The sequence below is a fragment of the Phragmites australis genome, chromosome 6 (genome assembly GCF_958298935.1).
Source record: "Phragmites australis chromosome 6, lpPhrAust1.1, whole genome shotgun sequence".
In the NCBI taxonomy this organism is placed as follows: domain Eukaryota; kingdom Viridiplantae; phylum Streptophyta; class Magnoliopsida; order Poales; family Poaceae; genus Phragmites; species Phragmites australis.
This window is the reverse complement of record NC_084926.1, coordinates 20,938,981-20,956,838: the sequence shown is the minus strand read 5'-3', so window position 1 is coordinate 20,956,838 and position 17,858 is coordinate 20,938,981. Positions and strand designations below refer to the sequence as shown.

The 17,858-nt window shown below is 48.9% G+C and overlaps 1 pseudogene; it reads right to left on the bottom strand.

Annotated features, from left to right (window-relative positions):
- Positions 1-14,193: 14,193 nt before the first annotated feature.
- Positions 14,194-17,598, bottom strand: LOC133923061 (pentatricopeptide repeat-containing protein At3g25210, mitochondrial-like; annotated as a pseudogene).
- Between the last annotated feature and the right edge of the window lie 260 nt (positions 17,599-17,858).

Genomic DNA, 17,858 nt, shown 5'->3' with positions numbered 1-17,858 from the left:
AGCAGACCTGACATGGCAGGGTGGCAGCGATACGCCTCGAGCCCAGCGACGATATCTTCAAACTGTTTCCTTTATGGGCCCCGCAGGGTGACGTGCGATGGGACCCGTCGCATTAAATGTCCCCACGCCTTCCTGCCAGGCGGTGGCAGGGACTGACGTACTCAGTACAACAAGCGTGGGGGGGGAGTGGTTGGATGTGACCGGCCACGCTTCCTCTTAAATGCAGTATCGGGTCTCCCACCAATTGACACCTCACCGTGAAGCCCTCGTGGGGTCCACCGGCAAGGGGCTTCTCAGGTCCTTAGGGAACTCTAGGTACTCGGGGACCAACTGTTCATGGCCTCGAGCACCCTCTCCCGGGTTTGTCTCTTCTTGGGTCCTCGGGGAACTCCGGGTACTCGGGGGCTAACTGTTCATGACCCCGAGCACCCTTCCCTGAACCGGCTCTTCTCGGGTCCTCGAGGAACTCCGGGTACTCAGGGGCCAACTGTTCATGGCCCCGAGCATCCCTCCCGAAACTGGATCTTCTTGGCCTGAGGGATGACGCCATGTGGCACTCTGCTGTCCTAGCCTCGGGACTCGGGAACCCCTCCTCCTTAGCCTGTAAGAAGTTAGGGTTTTTGTTCTTTTTGAATATTGTAAATATGGGAATGATTCCCTTCTGAACGGTTCCTTTCAATATAATAGAAGCCATTCTTGGAATTGAACTCCGCTCTGTACTTGTTCTTTATTTTGTTTGTTTTTCCTTGATGTCCCGAGAGGCACTGGCCGGGCCGAGCCTGACAGTCTTCCTCCGAGAAGTTAGGTTGCCCCAGCCACTCATGTTCGAGCAGCGGGGCCACCCGAGCGTCCAGCCCCCGAGCCCTCGCGAGTGCGCGGCTGTTGAGTCAAAGAGATAGACACAGACTTCTTTGCTCTGGAGGCGAATCTACCTGGCATGGTACACGCCACGACCAGTGAACGCTTTTCGCCCTGCGACCTCTCAAACAAATAGACCGGAGACGCGTGCGGGCGGAAATGTAACCAAGAGTCCGCACGGTTTGGTGGTGTCTGGGGTAGGATTGACCAGGCCGAGCACCGACAGCCTGCCCCTGGGGTCTAGGCGGTCCCGACCACTCATGTTCGAGCGGTAGGATTACCCGAGAACCCCAGAGGCTCAGTAGTGCTCGGGGTACTGCCAAGCCGGCCGGGCACCACGGCCACCATAAAGGACCTAGGTCAGCCATCGCCGCCTGTACGGTACACTGACTACTGTTTGTTTTTGTCGTTCTGGAAAAGCGAACACGAGGGCGGGGTTTTGCGCGTGAGGGGACTGCCTTGTTGAACATATTAGCATACGAGGGTCCCGAGGATAACTCGGGAACAATAGTTTATTGCGTATGTATGAAAGAAAATTCATATGACTTTAGTAACTCAACGAGTAGTTGTCAGCCTTCCGGCCGACCGGTCCAGGAAAGGGTAGATGCCTGAGCTCGGGGCGCCCGGGAACATGGGTTCCCTCATGCAGAATGCCTAAGCCCTCAGGACATCCTTTTAGCACCCGAGCACTGGAAACCCGGTAATAGAACCTGGGGCTAGGCGGTCTTGACCACTCATGTTTGAGTGGTACGATTACCCGAGGACCCCAGAGGCTCGAGCAGCACCCTAGGCACTGAGGCCCTTATGGTCGGGCTGCTTGGTTCTCGAGCACTTATCTATAAGCTTAAAATAGGCAAAGATTCTTTGCTTGGTGCGCTCTGTTAGTGCGGTACTTGTTATAGACTGCTCTCGTTTTTGACTCGAGACCTCTCGAATGTTCGGACTGACGGAGTGTATAGACAGAGACATGACCAAGAGGTCCAATGGTTCGGTGGTGCCCGAGGTAGGATTGACCAGGCCGAGCACCGACAGCCCACCCCTGGGGTCTAGGCGGTCCCGACTACTCATGTTTGAGCGGTAGGATTACCCGAGAATCCCAGAGGCTCGGTAGTGCTCGGGGTATTGTCATGCAGCCGGGCACCACAGCCTACCACGACAGACTTAAGTCAGCAGTCACTGCCTATGCGCATACCGACCGGGATCCGTTTTTATCTGTGGGAAAAATGAGAGAGCGTGTTTTTCTCGCACAAATCGAGCATCTCACCAAGCATATTAAACATATGGATTCCAGAGGAAAAACTCAGAATGAGAGTGTATATTGACGATTTGTACAGAAGTGCTAACTTACATGGTTGGTGGCAGCCCCCGGCCAATTTGGGCAGGGGGAAGGCCCCTGTCCTGGTTGGCCTGAGCACAAACATGCCCACCTAGGGATAAAACTTGCGCAGATGCTCGATGTTCCACGCATTTGGGAGAGGCTGCCCGTCCTTTGTGGCCAGCCGAAACGAGCCTTACCGCGGGGCACTGGTCACGATGAAGGGGCCTTCCCACATGGGGGAAAGTTTATTCTTTCCTTCGCGCGTCTGGGCGTGTCGGAGAACTAGATCCCTAACTTCGAGTGACTGGGTCCGGATATGGCGTTGATGGTAACGCCTCAGGCTCTGCTGATATCTGGCGGCTCGGACGGCGGCTCGTCGCCGACGCTCCTCCAAGTGCTCGATGTCGTCGCGTCTTCGCTGTTCCTGTTCGCCTTCTGAGTAAGCATTCACCCAGGGGAGCCGAGTGTGAGCTCGGAGGGGAGGACCGCCACGGTGCCGTAGACGAGGAAAAAAGGCGTCTCCCCAGTGGCCTGGCTTGGCATGGTCTGGTTGGCCCATAACACAGCAGGCAGCTCGTCGATCCACCCTTTCCCATGCTTTGCTAGCACGTCGTAGGTCCAGATTTTGAGCCTCTTCAGTATCTCGGCATTTGCGCGCTCGACTTGCCTGTTGCTCCGAGGATGAGCGACAGAGGCGAAGCAAAGCTTGATCCCGAGGTCCTCGCAGTATTCCCCGAACAGGGCACTCGTGAACTGGGTGCCATTGTCGGTGATGATCCTATTCAGGACGCCGAAGTGACTTGTGATACCGCGGATGAATTGGATCGCCATGTTCTTGGTAACCTTGACAACTGGGACCGCCTCCGGCCACTAGGTGAATTTGTCGATAGCGACGTAGAGGTACTCATAGCCCCCGATTGCTCGGGGGAATGGACCCAAGATGTCCAGCCTCCAGACAGCGAAGGGCCACGACAGGGGGATGGTATGAAGAGCCTGAGCTGGCTGGTGAATCTGCTTTGCGTGGAATTGGCACGCTCTGCAACGCCGAACCAGCTCGGAAGCGTCCTGGAGGGCTGTAGGCCAGTAGAAGCCTTGCCGAAAGGCCTTCCCGACCAGCGTGCGAAACGATGCATGGCCACCGCACTCGCCCTCGTGGATCTCAGTGAGGAGCTCACTGCCTTCTGCCCGGGTGATGCATTTTAGGAGGACACCGTCCGTGCCGCGCTGATAGAGATCCCCATCTACTATGGCATAGTATTTGGACTGTCGGGCAATCCTCTCCGCAGAGACATCATCCCCGGGAAGGATGTTTTCTTTCAAGTACCCTCGGATCTCGTCGATCCACGAGGATTCTTGAGAACTACTGGCCAAGGCAGTGCGCTCGCTGGGCGGCGGCACCCTGACAGGACCTCCCACTAAGGGTGCGGCCTGGGTTCTCCCAACTAGGCTCGAGGGTTCCCCTTCATCCTGGTCGGCAAGCAGGACGGATGGTCGTGTGAGCCTTTCTTCAAAGGTTCCGACCAGGACGAGCACCTGGGCGGAGGCCAGGCGGGAGAGGTCATCGGCCAGAGCATTGTCGCGGTGAGGTATGTGCCGCAGCTCCAGGCCGTCAAAGTGCCACTCCAGCCTCCTAACTTTCGCCACGTACGCCGCCATCTGCGGGTCTGTGCACTGGTATTCCTTGGATACTTGGTTGACCACCATTTGGGAGTCACCCTTGACAAGCAGCCGCTGGATCCTGAGACCCACCGCTGTGTGGAGGCCAGTGATGAGGTCCTCGTATTCCGTCATATTGTTTGTCGCTCGGAAATGCAGCTGCACGGCATACTGGAGTACTTCACCCGTTGGGGAGGTGAGCACCACTCCAGCCCCCGCGCCTTTCAGCGTGAGGGAGCCGTCAAAGTGCATGACCCAGTACCCGGGCCCGTCTTGCCCGGGGTATGCGGATAATTCTTCATTGTCGATCTCGGGGACCGGCGTCCACTCCGCCACGAAGTCGGATAGAGCCTGACTTTTGATCGCTTGGCGGCTGACGAAGTGCAGATCGAATTCTGCGAGCTCGACCGCCCACTTGACAATACACCCAGTACCTTCTCGGTTTCGCAGGATCGGCCCCAGTGGGTATGTGGTCACCACCGAGACCTTGTGTGCCTGGAAGTAGTGGCGCAGCTTCCTGGAAGCGATGAGTACCTCATAAAGCATCTTATGGGCTTGGGGATATCTTGTCTTGGCGTCTCGGAGGACTTCACTGACGAAGTACACCGGTCGCTGTATACGGCGAGCCCCGACTGCGGACTTGCTCGAGGACTTGTTATTGCCCCCAAGCTCGACGCAGTGGTCGGGAGGGGCCACGGTCTCAGGCTTGACTCCCTGGTTGGGAGGGGCCGAGGTCTCGGGCTCGACTCCCTTGTCAGGAGGGGCCCCGAGACCTGCAGGCTGCTCGGGGGTGGCTGGGAGCTCGGACCCAGCACCTTGCCCCGAGCACTCGTCACGCTCCACCACCAGTTCCATGCTCACGAAGTGAGGAGTGGCTGAGACGTAGAGCAATAAAGGTTCACCCTCGGAGGGGGCCACCAGTACGGGAGGTGAGGTGAGATACTTCTTCAAGTATTGGAAGGCCTGCTCGGCCTCCGGTGTCCAGTCGAAACGACAGGTCTTCTTCAGCAATTTGAAGAGTGGGAGTCCTCGCTCCCCGAGCTTGGAGATGAAGCGCCCCAGGGCCGTCATGCACCCAGCGAGGCGCTGGACCTCTTTGAGCTGAGCCGGGGGACGCAATTGCTCGATGGCCCGGATCTTCTCGGGATTGGCCTTGATTCCCCGACTGGAAACCAAGAAATCGAGGAGCTTGCCGGCGGGTACCCCGAAGACGCACTTCTCGGGGTTGAGCTTTAGGCGGGAGGTGCGGAGACTATTGAAGGTCTCCACCAAATCTTCCAGCAGGGTGGCCCGATCTCGGGACTTGACCACGAGCTCGTTGACATAAACTTCGACGTTGCGACCAACCTGCGTGTTAAGGGTAATGCGCACGACCCACTGGAATGAAGATCCAGCGTTGCACAAACCAAAAGGCATTGACACATAGCAATAAGTCCCCACCGGGGAAATAAAAGATGTTTTTTCTTCGTCCTGCTTGGCCATGCGAATTTGGTGATAACCCAAATTTGCATCTAGAAAACACAAAAGATCGCACCCCGCAGTGGAATCGACTATTTGGTCTATACGGGGTAAAGGAAAAGGATCTTTTGGGCAAGCCTTGTTAAGGTCGATGTAGTCGACGCACATCCGCAGCTTGCCGTTGGCCTTCGGGACGACGATGGGATTTGCTAGCCACTCCGGGTGGAGGACTTCTCGGATGAAGACGGCGTTGAGGAGCTTGTTGACTTGCTCCCGGATGAACTCCTAGCGCTTGGGCGCCTGCTGGCGAATCTTCTACCTCACCGGCCGTGCGTCTGGGCGCGCAGCAAGGTGGTGCTCGATCACCTCCCTAGGGATCCCGGGCATATCTGACGGCTGCCATGCAAACACACCAGCGTTAGCCCGGAGGAAGGTGACGAGCGTGCTTTCCTATTTGTCGCCTAGGTCACCACCGATTTGGATGACCTGGGACGAGTCTTCGCCCATCACTACCTCCTTCGTGGGGACAGAGGCGTCGGCGGCGAGTCAGGGTTTGGATGAAGAGGGTCCCGGGCCCCCTGGGTGTCCTTCGACCTCGGCCCGAGTGGAGACCAAGGCCGAGTATAGCTGCTCGGCGCAGGAGACGGCGCTGCCGGTCTCGACGGGCACGGAGATGGGGCCGGCAGGGCCCGGCATCTTGACCGTGAGGTAGGCGTAGTGTGTCACCACCATGAACCAGGCGAGCGTCAGGCGCCCGAGGATTGAGTTGTAGGGGAGAGGGACTTCCGCGACATCGAAGACGACGTTCTCCGTCCAGAAGTTGTCCCGGCTCCCGAAGGTAACGGGCAGCTCGGCCTGCCCGAGGGGTAGTGTGTGTCCCGGCGTCAACCCCATAAAAGGGGAGGGACGGCTTTAGGTGCCTCGAAGGCACCTGCAACTCTTGAATGCCTCCTGGGACAGGAGGTTCAGGCCTGCGCCCCCGTTGATCAGCACTCGGGTGACCTTCACATTGTAGATGGTGGGGGACACTACTAGAGGCAGTCACCCCACCCCTACAGTACTCGCGGGGTGGTTCGCCTGACTGAAGGTGATCGGGGTCTCCGACCACTTGAGGGGCCTTGCGGCCGCAGTGCCTGGGGTTGCCGAGCACACCTCACACCGCATTGTCTTGATGTAGCGACGAGAGGAGGGCGTGTACACGCCTCCATCGACGAAGGCGATGGTGTGCTCGGGCTCCTGGAACCCGAGCTCCTGATTTTCGAGGGCAGCTTTGTCGTCGCCACCCCTGCGGCGCTCCTCGCGCTCCTTCTGGCGCCGCTCCACAAGACCCTTGACTGACCGGCGTGTCGGCCTGCGGGCAATGTCTTCTGCCGGCAGGACGGGGGTAGCGTCACGCTTCTTCCTTTTTTTCTTTTCCCACTTGTCGGAGCGGGAAGGACCTTCCTTGTCGGTAGCGGGTTGCTCAGGGCGCGAGACGTGCCATGCCCGAGCCTCCGCCGTCTTGGCGCACTTGTCGGCCAATGCGAAGAGCTCCGCGGTGGTCTCAACCTTGTATGTACCTAGCTTCTCGAGCATCCGCTCATCGTGGACGCCCTGCCGGAAGGTGACAATGATGGCGTAAGGGGTGATCCGTGGAATGGTGTTACAGACCTGGCTGAAACACTGTATGAAGCACCTCAGCGTCTCCCCCTTCTGCTGCTTAACGGCGTGGAGGTCGCACTCCAGGCCGGGGCGCGCGAAAGTGCCCTGAAAATTAGCCACAAATTGGTGGCACAGATCTTCCCAGGAACAAATAGATCCTGAGGGTAAGTTCATAAGCCAAGAGCGGATAGAGCCCCTCAAGGCCACATGGAAGTAGTTGGCCATCACCTTTTCATTCCCACCTACCGCTTGAACGGTGGTGGTGTAGATATGGAGGAACTCGATGGGGTCGATGGACCCATCGTACTTCTCCGGTAGCTCTGGCCGGAACTTCATAGGCCAGTTGACCCGGCGGAGCTTGCTGGTGAATGAGCGATAGCCCGTGCCGTATCCCATGGTGCCAGCAGTGCCCTTGGGGGGCGAACACAGGCGCGCTGGGGAACCCCGGCGGTCGCGGGCCGGCATAGAGGAAGCCTGGTCCTCTGCCTCGGCCTCGCGCCGAGACTCTCGGTGGCGCTCAAGAGTGACACGCGAATCCTCGACAACCCTCCGCTCATTGAGGTGCAAGCGGAAGTCCTGAGCTCCTGTTGTGACCAGGGGGCGGCACTTCGTCTGGAGCTTGCCCGGCCGGTTCTGCCGCCACCCGAAGATGGTCCGGCTCTTGTTGCACCGTGGTGGGAGGTGGCATGGGAACTTTCGACAAGTACTTGCCGGTGAGCCGTGCCCACCAAGGCGGCCACCTCCTGCAACAACGGCCCTCCGGTGTTTCCCTCGCTGCCTGGATAGGCGGGTGCCTAATGAGTGCTTGCGCCGCAAGCAAAGCACTCCCAGGGCTGGTGTCACCGAAGGTGAGTTTACGCCGTAACGGCTCCCGGTGTTGTCCGGACGCCGACCTTGCGGCAGAGATGACTGCCGCTTGCTGTGGGTTTTGCAGCCCACCTACGGCGGCCGCAGCCCTGCTGGGCCCAGCTTCGTTGTCCCTGAGGGAGGGAGGCGCCGTACGGGCCGACTCCTGCTGCTGTTGAGGAACAGTAGGAGCTGGGGCCTCTTGGGCCACGTGTTCCACTTCTTCGCTCGAGTTTGAGCCAGTGCGCTGAAGACGATGTCCGTTCGCCATTTTTCCTGCAGAAAACAAGGCAGATTCAGGGATGCAACCCTTCTACCTGGCGCGCCAGCTATCGGTGGATGAACACCGCAAGCGGGGATCCTGAGGGACCCCCTTTGAGATTCGGCCGGGGGGCTGATTCTGGATCTACCTCGTACGTGGATTAAATGCGAATGTGTGAGATCTAGGGGGGTCGGATGATCGTCGGCTAGTGAGAGTAAATGCACAAGGGATTTTAGATAGGTTCGGACCGCACGGAGCGTAATACCCTACTCCTGTGTGTATGATGTGCTATTAATGCTCTTGGAATTCCTTTCTCTGGATCTCTGTGTTACAGGGTTTTTTGTCTAAGTCTTGAGCTTCGGTCTCGCTTCTTGCTTGTTGAACCTCTACTCAGCTTGACTTCACTTCTATTCAGCCCGACTTTCTACGAAGTGCTCCCCCCCTTTTATCCTATCGGGGGAGGCTCGGCGTGCCCAGAATGGGGGCACAAGTTCCCATAAGCCATAAATGGAAAGCAACCGTCATGGGGCTACAGTTTGATGTTATAGGGGTTGAAAATGCTCCTTTGGCCAGTCCCATCGCCCATTACGCCCAACTTTAGCAGGTGCAGGGGGGCCCACCAGGTAGCCGCCGAACAGCCCCGCATGCCTGTTCGGTCAGAGCAGATCTGATACGGCAGGGTGGCAGCGATACGCCTCTTGCCCAGCGACGATATCTCCAAACTGTTTCCTTTATGGGCTCCGCAGGGTGACGTGCGATGGGACCTGTCGCATTAAATGTCCTTACGCCTTCCTACCAGGCGGTGGCAGGGACTGACGTACTCAGTACAACAGGCGTGTGGGGGAGTGGTTGGATGTGACCGGCCACGCTCCCTCTTAAATGTAGCATCGGGCCTCCCACCGATTGACACCTCACCGTGAAGCCCTTGTGGGGTCCACCGGTAAGGGGCTTCTCAGGTCCTTAGGGAACTCTGGGTACTCGGGGAGCAACTGTTCATGGCCCCGAGCACCCTCTCTCGGGTTTGTCTCTTCTCGGGTCCTCAGGGAAATTCGGGTACTCAGGGGCCAACTGTTTATGGCCTCGAGCACCCCTTCCGGAACCGGCTCTTCTCGGGTCCTGGGGGAACTCCGGGTATTCGAGGGCCAACTGTTTATGGCCCCGAGCACCCCTCCCGGAACTGGCTCTTCTCAGTTCCTCGGGGAACTCCAGGTACTCGGGGGCTAACTGTTCATGGCCCCGAGCACCCCTCCCGGAACTGCCTCTTCTCGGCCCGAGGGATGGCGCCACGTGGCACTCTGCTGTCCTGGCCTCGGGATTCGGGAACCCCTGGTTCCCAGATCACCGACATCGACCTACTTGCATTCCTATCTAAGCTTGTCACTTTTTTTTGGCCATTGCTCAAGAAGTCACAAAAATCACAAATTGAAGAGGGAAACCCTAAACAATTAATCTGCGGCTAAGTCCCCAGTCAGACGTCAGTCTAAGAATGATGGCGTTGAGGTTCATTTTACTGGCTCTAACGGGCGAAGCTAGACAAATTGAAGGGGTGCACCATATCACCGCAAAGCAATATATATATATATATATATATATATATATATATATATATATATATATATATATATATATATATATTCAAGGAATATTGTCTACTTAATAGCGTGACCAACAACTTTTAACATCAATAGTTCAAAATAAATGATAACAATGTACATCAGGAATGAAGTAGCTATAAAAGTGTTTACCAAAATAAAGGAACCAACTTACAATATTTGTTAGTGTGTTGTAGTGAAGGAGAGAAAGCCAAAGTCACGGACAAAAGGTGATCAGCATTGGAAAAATCCATTATCCAACCTCAAGGTCATGGATGGCCTAAATAAAAGAGAACAAACAAATCGGTTTTTAGCAAAGAAATTATAGAATGATCCAATGAAAATAAATATTAATTACTAAATATATTACCTTTTAATATTCATATTTACATCCTCTCATAATGAAATGACGAAGCACGGCCTCATTAGTAAATTTCTTCATTTCTTCTTTCTACATGTAGCAAATAAGGCTATGAGTCAAGTATTCATCGCCGATGTGGTTGCGCAAATACGTTTTTATAAATTTTATGGCTGAAAAACACCTCTCAACTATTGCAGTAGCGATAGGCAATTAGTACAAGATTCAAAAGTTGATAAACCAATTGATAACAAATATGTTTCCTTGTCTCCACCATTTTCTGAGAAAGCTCACCAACAGTTTGTATGTTAGAGAATCTGTCATCTTCTTGCACATCGGCAATGTAGAGGCAAAGTTGGTGGTTAAGGTCCCTCAAATCCCATGAATTAAAATCATTAGGATAACATTTTGCAAGGCTCATCAAATTCTCCATATTAAAATCATGAAATGGGTCTCTTGGACTGAAAGCAGCTGAGCAAATAAGCATGTGAGAACTTGTCTCATTGAAATGGCTATCAAGCTTTTGAAGTAGCCAATAAATAATATCATTAAAACAATCCACTTCATAGTGATGCTTGTTTGTAATTCTAGATTTTTGCCTAGGCTTCTTGGGATCAATATATGCATCTTCCGTTTCTATGGTAATATCATACATGTCACAAAAGCCATACACTTCATCCAATAATTCTTCCCACCCATGTTTTCTAAGCTCATCCAAATGACATCTAGTTGATTTCACACATTTAATGACATTTACAATATCTTGATCCTTTCGTTGCAATGCTAATGACCAGGTGTTTGTGATTGATAATTTAGTCAACATGAGATGTAAATAAAAGACAAAGTCAAAAGATTGGAAGTATACTAGAAGATTCGATGCTTGGTCTCTACTTTTCCAATGCTTGTCATCTTTTTCTACAATTTGAAGCACTTTTACTAATGTAGAAAACATGCCAACCAAACTTTTGAGAGTTTTATAATGAGAACTCCAACGAGTATCTCCAGGTCTTTGAAGATATTGCTCTTGATTTAACCTTGCCCCAGTTTGAAGTTTTCAACAACCTAAGGCCTTACTTGTTCATGATTGATATCTCTAATCATGTCCCTTCTCTTAGATGATCCACCCACTACATTCAATAAGTTGGAAATCTTATTAAAGAAATCAAAAATGCCTTTATGCTTTCTCACAACGACCACAACGACTAATTGAAGTTGGTGCACAAAACAGTGATAAGTTGTACTACTTTCTCTCATGATCAATAATTGCAAGCCATTAGACTCACCTCGCATATTACTAGCACCATCGTATCCTTGATCCCTAACTTGCTTTAATCTTAGCTTAAGTTCTGCAAATAGAGCATCAATAGAAGACTTGAGGTACGCTAAAGTTGTTTCTCTCACATGAACAAGACCAATAAATCTCTCTTTCACAATTCCATATTTATCAACATATCTCAAGACCGCCATTTCTTCTTTGCAAGAAACATCTCTGGACTCATTAACTAGCAAGCAAAAAAAATCATGCCCAATTTATTCTAGAATAGAATATATCACTTCCTTTGCAAAACATTCAATAATGTCCCTTTGGACCTCATGAGCCACCATGAGACTACTAGCTGATGCAGTTTTACTCGTGACCTTGCCTAAAGCTGGATCATGCTCCGAAAGTCAAGAAATTCCCTAAAGTTCGCTTTGTTGTAGGTCCTTTGACTCATCATGACCCTGAAAAGGCAATCCTTGCTTCAACAAAGTCTTAGAAACATCAATGGACTCATTAAGCCGAGTAAAGAAGGCCCTCTTATTAGCTTCGCTTTGTATATGGAAAGCAACATCAATGTGTTGTTTTCTTTGTAACAAAACATCACATATCTTCATTTCTTTATTGTGTAAGCTAGTGACACCACCCACATACAATTTTAGCCTTTCTTTCCTATACCAACCATTCCGATCCTTAATAACAAATGCTTCATATCTAGAATCCTTCTTATCCCTAAACAAGAAACAACAAAACAATATTCTTTATCTTTGGACTCAATGTATTCAAGCCAACTTCCAAACTCATTGAACCATTCCGGATTAAACCTTCTTTGGCTTTCTCCTTTTTTTGAAAATAGAAAATTGCATGTGCGAGGTTGGCAAGGCCCATTCTCCAAGTACTTTCTGCTCACCCTCTCTCTATCATTAGGATGGTAAGCATCAATTTCTTTTCTTATGCTAGGATCATATTTTATCTTCTCTTCCCAATTATTTGCTCCTAGTACTTGCTCGTGAACTTTACTTGTTTGCTGCAATATTAGTCAGTGTAGACATGTCACATTGATTGTGAGTACCAAAGTATCAATACCAAAGTATATTATGTTGATTATGAACTCAGGTCAATTCGTTAGATTATAGGTACTATGAACTGGAAAATGTCTAAAGAAGACAAAGAAATCCCATACCTAAGAAATTTGAAATAGGACAGGTTTCCATAATTGACAAAAGTAATGAATTGAGTATCATGTCATGCAATCAAGCACTGGCCAAACTACAAAGAAACTATAATTTAATCATCACATGATAAATAGTTAGCTGTATAGAAAATCTAGAAACATGAACCGATGTTGATTTAGTTGCAACCAAGAAACAGGAAAGCTACATAACATGTTGCCTGAATTTCCCTCACCAACATATAATAAGAAATCCAACAACAATCAAAATACAGCAATGACTCTTCTGTAAAGAAATAACACATAGAACATTTGGGTCAAAGTTCTAACTAAAAATAGTGATCTTATTGCAGAAGACAACAACCATGGGCCATTAACTTAGTGGGGATTTTGCTCCAAGCCTTCCTTCTAAGGACCACATTGGTTTTATCGAGAAATGTTAATGTACCTGTGCCAAATATAACCCAGAAAATCTCGGTACTTCATGGGTTGGGGTTGCTGGCACCAACATGAATTATTCTAGGAATTTTACTCGCAAAAATGCATACCATCAAAGTATATTATTCTCAGCATATCCAGGTGTGGTGATTACTTTGTTTACGGGTAATAGACATAATTGAAGCTCCACAACTTGATAAATTGATGGTGATTGACTCAGCAAGCAAATTGCAAGCTAGAGTTAAAAAAAAAAAAAATCCTCCAATATGATTTTAATTGAAGTGCATGAATCTTTCAATGTTTCACTCATTAGCTGTGATCAAGTTTACCTTATTCTTCTTATGCTACAACACGACAATAGATACAAGACAAAGGGGACAAAGAAGCTAGCACCTAGCAGCACTCAACCAAACATAACCGGGCACGTTGCCGTCTTAAAGACCCATCGAGATAGAATTGAATTGCGGTATTAATCAATAGAATGCTTTTTCCATGTCATGACTCAAGCTACCATACTACCACAATTTTGTCACCTTCAGTGATCATTCTAGCTACACATGCTTCTTAGTGGGTCAGCTTTAAAAGCGCATGCACATGATGACATGAACAAGCATGCTAACAGATAAATTCATTGAAAATAATTAAGAATGGATAATGTTCCTAGCAAATTCATGTCATGGGTATTGTCCTATTTGCAGGTCCTTAACCTAATGCCAGGGTTAATTCTAAACACTCAAATCTTGATATGTAAGAAGAAATTCTATTTGTATTGTATCCTCACTATTTTGATACAGGGAAATGGGTTGGGCACGTTATCCACTAAATAATACATAAACATAGATAAACATCTCAACTATGCAATAATATACCACCTTCAATCATATAGGCTATAATATCTGTATTTTGAACAATAGTACAGAAGCTAAAGAAGTATAGATCCTAGGTATAAATATGATTTATCCCAGTTTTGCACTTTATGAGCTAAATCGATAGATATGTAATACACTACAATTCTTATGTAGCTATTCATGTCATATATGGTACCTGGAACAACTTTTCTAAATGGACGTGTAGGATTTACTTCAGAAGTCACCACAGACATGCCAACAAAGCAAGAATTTTGATTCCATGTCTCCCATCAGTCTTGTTGCAGGTATTCTCTACACATTGGGCCTTGCATCAATCATGCTACAACTTGAGTGGGGTAACTCCTCTGCATTAATTCTCTATGAATAGTTCAAGCAGAGGTAGCCAATCTTCTCAACCAGAACTTGTCATTCATTAGATTTTGAATGACCATGACCACCACATAATAACAAGTCAATATATTGATGATTTCAATCATCAGAACCCTTGTCATGGATAGGACGATTATCCTGATGAGGCTGTGAAATCTAGTGCAGCCCATCAAGCAATTCTGAATACATCCTCTGGTCCAATGGCCCTCGCTTCCTCCCTTTCAGCTCATCTAGCATGACACCTCCTCTGTCCATCCAACCCGGTGCATCTCCTCCAACAGTGTTCTGTAGGTAATCATATCCTCTTCCTCTTGCTATCCAACATATCCAACAGCAGCCGTCTTGATTCCTCGAACCTCCACTCTAACATCAGTGCCAAGACAACGATCATGTACACGTTGCCACTTCACTACTATAAAAACTATTTTTTAAGACCCCCACTATCTTCTCAAAAGAAGATCAACAAGAAAAAGATCAAAGACCCCTACTATCTTCTCAAGAATAAGAAAGATGACAAGGTAGTGGTCTACAAGGTTGTCATGCAAGATAGGGGATGGACCAACCATTTGGATGCTCAAGGATTTTAACCACCAACTTACCTTCCAACCAAGCCCTTTGATCCGGCACTGCTTTTGGGTATTGCTCCTCGTCCTTGGCCTCAAGAAAACAAGATATAAAAAACATAGCCTAGTAACAAAGAAATAAATAGCAAAGAAAATGTTGTGGTGAAAGTACATGAAATAGGGAGCTAAAGGTCTTATTCGTCTTTCTTGTCATTTGATAATATAAAGGACTCCAAGAAGATTTGGATTCCTAAAATGACTTTGTGTCCAAGAGACACAAAAGGATTTGGAGACTTAGCTTACAGAAGTACTAGTGATAACAATAGCATATGCACTCATTTTGATATCTTATGTCTAAAAATTCAAATGATTATTTGGACATCTAATGACTTCAAATGAAAAAAAAAATCAGCTACAAAGTTGTATATCTCGTCGATGACTACAATTTTATATAAAGTTTGTCCTCATCCGAGTTTGTATGAAAAATTTATGAATTTTTTAAGATAAGCTATCATCCATTATCACAGGTGGTTCTTTATATGAACCGTCTCTGGTAATAGATTGCCATTTTCAGAGGTGGTTCTTTATGTGAACCACCTTTGGTAATAGATGATAGGTTATCTTAAAAAAATCATAATACTTTCATACGAAGTTAGATGAGGACAAACTTTATATAAAAATTATAGCCCTCGACAAGATCTATAAAACTTTTTTATTTGAAGTCATTTAGATGCCGAAATAATCGTTTAAAGTTTTAGATAGAAGATATAAAAAAGAATGCATATGGTATTAGTATCACTAGTAGTTATGTGGTGGAATTGTACGGAGGGTTTGTGCGAGCTCAGAGGTTCCGAGTTCGAGTGGCAAGGACCGCATGTGCATGAAAAAACATGTGACTTATGACTTGCGACGACGTGGTTGTGGGGGGTGCCTGGTCGTGGAAAAAAAATCATTTTTTTCAGACCAAAAAATGTCAATTCAGAGACCGATTGTCACAGGGGGTCCGCTTAAGGAACCGCATGTGAAAACCTATTTCCACATGCGGTTCCTTAAGTGAACTGTCTATGGAAAACTATTTTTATAGGTGGTTTTTTAAGTGAACCGTCTCTGGTAATAGATTTTTACAGGCGATATCTTTTTCACATGTGAAAATTATCCATTTTCACAGGCCTTCGACTAGAGGCGGGTGGGCTAAACGCCTATGAAAATGGGTTACCACCCGCCTCTAAAAAAGGTTTTCGTAGTAGTGCTTGGCACAAATTCCTTGTCCCTTATCTCCCCAAAATACACCATCCCCTTGTCTGTCCAACCCTTCTGGAACATGACCTTGACAATGTAACCGTAGTTGAACTCATCCTGCTCATAGTCGTACAACGACATTTCACGAAACTACTTGAGTTCCTTGTCTATCTCAAGTCATCGCGCACATGCCTTTGATTATGAGGTTGAGTAGGAAGGTATCCGGGACCACACAGGAGGCCTTCATCTAGTGAGAAAGGGATAGGACGGTGTGGAGGTAGACCATTGAGGATGGTAGGCGACGCACGATGATGGTTAGGAGGAGCGTGTTGGTCTCGACGTTCAGGTGGCAGCCAGCAGAGGCCAGGAGGGCGCACATCTTGCTAAACATGTCGAAGGTGAGAGGGAAGAGGCTGCAATGCCCGCAGCAGTAGCGAAGGTAGGCATTGAGGAGTTGGAGATCAGGTGCGCAGACCCCTGCGAGAATGTCGTGGACGAGGACCTCCGTGGCGGCGGGGCAACAGCCAGACAAGGCAGCGATGAGGGCGGTGAGGTAGGAGTCCAACGCGTGGTGGAACCCCGGGTGGAGCGCAACCCAGCGGAAGTGCGTGAGAGCAAGGTTGGAGTCAGGTTTGAAGGAGATGGCGACAACTAGGTCAGACGCGGTGAAGTTCAGGCGGAGGCGCATGACCCACATCGTGAACTTCTCGTCTAGGGGAGTGCTGGTGGGGGCACTGTGCAGGGTGGGCTGGAGAAGTCGTGGTGGGGGGGGGGGGGCTGGCTGTTAGACCCAACCAAATTACACCTGATTTAATCGACAATTAAGTCAACTAAAACAGAAGTAATTCCGGCAGTCCTGATATATGCTCAACAAAGCCCAAGATCACAGCATATACCATTTACAACATAGTTCCATCACTAGATATGAACAGAGTGCAATAGTTTTAACTTTATTATAGACCTAGTTCTGAGTTCTAGTTTCTATTTAGATCAGAGTTTTTAAATGCAGCGAAAAGATATTAATAAAACAAAAGACCATTGACACCATTGCCCATAAGGCACCACCAATACTAGCTCAGACATTCGATCTCTACTTCTAGCCATCTCTAGCATCAGTAGGATAAAAGTACCCATAAACAAGTTCATCGTTACCTACATCAACTTAAGAGAAGCACCCTGAGCATGAAGGTACTTGCAAGACTTACACAATATGAGTTTATACTATTCCAACTCCAAACATAATGCTTTGAGTTGAATAGCAAGGAATAATCATAAAGTTAAGTTGACTCAGCGAAAAGTACTTTAACCAATGTAATGGCATGAACCGCTAGCATAAATTGACAATAAACATAATCTTCAATAAAGTAAACTTGCTCAACTTAATTTAGTACCAACACATGCTTCTTCCAGAAGCCCAAATACTTTATATTTCCCAAAATAAACAAAACTCTACGATGTTGCCCAATGGACATAAGCATACTCATAACCGAGAGCGCGATAATTCGAATTATTCTTACACCCTGCAGGAGGTACATCTTTACATACATGACTCAGGTCCATCCTCTTGGCCCCTGAGACAACCTTTCTCATACCCGAAACTACCCACTTGCACATGCCCCTATTGCACCGAGGTTACCGCAAGCGTGTCCTGGACACCCTCAGCTCCCCGCCACCTTTGCATATCCTCGTACTTTTTCTTCATGTCATAGGGTTGCAAGTTAAGCGTCAGCATGATATACGATAATCAGCTTATCTTATCATTAGATCAATAAAGCGCTTAAGACAAATGACATCACGTACGGTACTTAAACGATGCAAGCAGTCTATGACACCCGAGTCTCCTCTCCTGAACTGCCCCTAGCACCTGCTCACATCTCAACTCAATTTTTCCAACTCATCAACCCAACATACCATTTCTTTGTAACCATAGTTGAAATTCCTGCAGCTCGTGAACGACGGTGA